Source organism: Armigeres subalbatus, chromosome 2 (genome assembly GCF_024139115.2).
Source record: "Armigeres subalbatus isolate Guangzhou_Male chromosome 2, GZ_Asu_2, whole genome shotgun sequence".
Taxonomy (NCBI): domain Eukaryota; kingdom Metazoa; phylum Arthropoda; class Insecta; order Diptera; family Culicidae; genus Armigeres; species Armigeres subalbatus.
Window position 1 is genome coordinate 85,444,640 of NC_085140.1, and position 3,034 is coordinate 85,447,673.

The window sequence follows — 3,034 nt, forward strand, 5'->3', positions numbered from 1 at the left end:
ATGTTGTTGCTTGAACTGAATCAGTGGTGAATTTGTCCGAATGCGTGGTTAATTTAACTGAAAATTTGTGGTTGTTTTGAAAACATGGCGTAGTCTACAAAATAGTAACCGTTACCATGGAATTTTTCTCAGTGTATGAATTAATTAAACATTCGACATGTTAATTATGCTACGTTTTGACAGGGCAAGTGAATTGAACAACTCAGTTGAATTCAATTGACTTGCCAAAAGTTGAACATGTCCAACTTTCTTTTCGTTCAAGTGAATTGAATTAAGGTGTTTACACGTTCAGTTGGCGTTCGATTCAAGCGACTTGCTCAATTCACTTGCCTTGTCTAAACGTAGCATTACAGTAGCCGTTCGATAACTGCAAAATGTTTACTTTTCAGTTAACGAATGCCGTTCGATAACTGCAACGCATTCTAGACGTCAAACGGTTGTCAATCGACGTCAGATGCAATAAAAGTGCATCTAAATGTGCAGCGCAATGCAGCTGTCATTGCGTTTGACATCAGTTTGAAGTTTAGCGGTCCGATAACTGCAAAACTGTTGCAACTATCGAATTGCAGTTAAAAAGCATTGCAGTTAAATGACTTGCAGTTATCGAACGTCTATTGTAATACGAGGCAGTAGATTAACGAAATCTTTTTAATGAATTTTATAAAGAAAAACACAATGATAATTCAATGTGAGAGAATCGTAACGTGTACATTGAACACCGAGAGGAAATTTTCGAGTTTCAAGCAAAATATCTTGAAAATTGGATTTGATCGAGTCCGCAGCTCCCAGCTCCTCAGGTGTCTGATTGCAGATTTCCGTTTTCTGAAATCAATCAACTGAAATCTGAAATAAATCAACTCACGCACATCCAATAAAAATGACATACCTAGTTGGATTGATGATTCTAACTTCGAAGAGAGTTAGTTGATGGTCGGAATCGATACAGGATTTAGTCGGAAAGTTGGTTGATTACCGAAATCGCCATCGGATCCATTTCTTTAAATAAAACCCAGATTAATCCACCTAGCGTTGGTGGTGCCTTTCTCGCATTTAGTTGAGACACCAACCTTATATGGAGTATATATGGTCTGATGTACCATTTTCTTCATAACTTTCAAACGCAATGACCGATCGTTATAAAATTCAATAGTGATCAACAAGGCTTTGTCCCCTGTCGAATGAAACTTGTTGCGAGAAAATCGGTTAAGGATTACTATACGAAAAGTTGTCTAATGTTTTTATAGCTTTTGTGCACACACATACACACACACATACACACATACATACACACGGACAGTATTACGATATTTTTTTCAACTTCGCAATACTTTGCTATAATTACAATTGCACCAGCCCTGAATATAGTTGTGCATGAGCCGATACGACAACACTAATTCTCCAAACTACTACGCTCTCACAAATGAGATAGTCCAATATAGCACACTAGAGCCAACCGCATCTACCTTTTGTTAGCTGCTGTCCTCCGAGGTGGTCACGATAAAGTGAAACTCCAGCAAAGTGCACGTGAGCGAAATAAGTTTCTAATAATACCATCATTCCCACTGACGACGGAGTACCATCGACGGGAAAAGCATTAGAGGTAATCACGACACACGAGAATGACAAATTTGAAATACTCATCCAAATCCACGTAACCCCAGGTCTAGTGTTCCACACGATCGGTGTGCGACACACCCAACGCCATTGCTGGACGTGCATCTTCCATCTAACATTCGAAGGGCTACAAAGGAGGTAACACGTGAATGAGTATTAAACAAAGCGTGTTTCTAACAATTCCTCCTCATAGGCAGCAGCAACACTGGTAAAACGCGGAAAGTGATCGCCAATCGAAGGTGATCTAGTCATCTCGAACGACAAGAAGGGCTCTCAAAAGAGGTAAAACGATTGGCAATCTAATAGTGAATGAACCTAACAGCAATTGTTCTATAGGGCCCTATTGTTGAGATTGCTGACTTCTACAACAGTCTGTCGCACGTGACTAACTTGGCTGGCACACGATTGTACATCGCATGGTCATTGGATGCGGCCATTCATCGCATCGGAGACAAATCTCGGCTCGTAGTGAGTGCGACCGAGCACACGGATCCTGCATACCGGCACCGGTGGAGACAGGTGTGAGGAGATTGCATGCTGCATTTGTGTCGTGGTGTGAAGAGCGTGGAAAGGGGACGGTCCGAGGAGTGATAACCCCATCGAGGTGTAGTCCTGCGTGGTGAAGACGGATCATCGTTTGCTTAAGCATGTGAGAGAATGCAGTCGCAGCATTAAAGCAACGTCCGAGCAGACGGACCACCAAATCAAAACGGAAACCGGCGAGGGGCGCGGGGCGTCGCCAGCTAGTGAGAGGAGATTCTAGAGAAAACAATATCAGATATGGTAGTTCTGAGGCCTATGTGAGAAGAGCAATATAGCAATATGAAATGCAATTGAATAGTTGTTGTGCTTTTTTTGGCGAGTCGAGTCCATTGGGTTTACCGTCTCTAGTCGTGGCTTTGTAACGGCAATAACAGACAGACATGTGCTCAGCTCGTCGAGCTGAGTCGATTGATATATAATACTGTGGGTCTCAGAGGCTTCTATAAAAGTTCGTTTTCGGGTGAAATGATAGCCTTTCGGTACAACTTAGTTGTACGAGAAAGGCAAAATGAGTTGAGATTTCCTTCTTGACGATTTAACTCACGAACAGGTTGACCAATTTGCAACACTTTCCCCCTAACAATGATATGGAAATGCTATAATATCATCTTCCAAACTTAGACGTACATGTTCATGATAGAATTAGAGGCGAAAGTATAGAATTGATAGTTCCGTTAGGATACGGCAGGCATGAAGAATGTTTTTATAGAAGTCGATTTGAAAGCGAGCGGAGGGCAATATTTGTGATGGTACATATCGCACGACCTTCCTTCTGCCAAACTCCCGTATGAAGGGAGAATATCAGCTTCCTTTTGGGGTCCGTAATGTTTGTATCTACAAAAAGTGGCTGAATTTAACGGGGAATGGTGAAAAATTA

At 41.7% G+C, this 3,034-nt stretch overlaps 1 long non-coding RNA gene across 1 annotated transcript; it reads left to right on the plus strand.

Annotated features, from left to right (window-relative positions):
• The first annotated feature begins 1,458 nt into the window (after window positions 1–1,458).
• Window positions 1,459–2,255, plus strand: LOC134214665 (uncharacterized). The gene is made up of 4 exons (XR_009979869.1): window positions 1,459–1,600; window positions 1,662–1,752; window positions 1,808–1,896; window positions 1,951–2,255. It is a non-coding gene; the product is annotated as an uncharacterized LOC134214665 (long non-coding RNA).
• The last annotated feature ends 779 nt before the right edge of the window (window positions 2,256–3,034 follow it).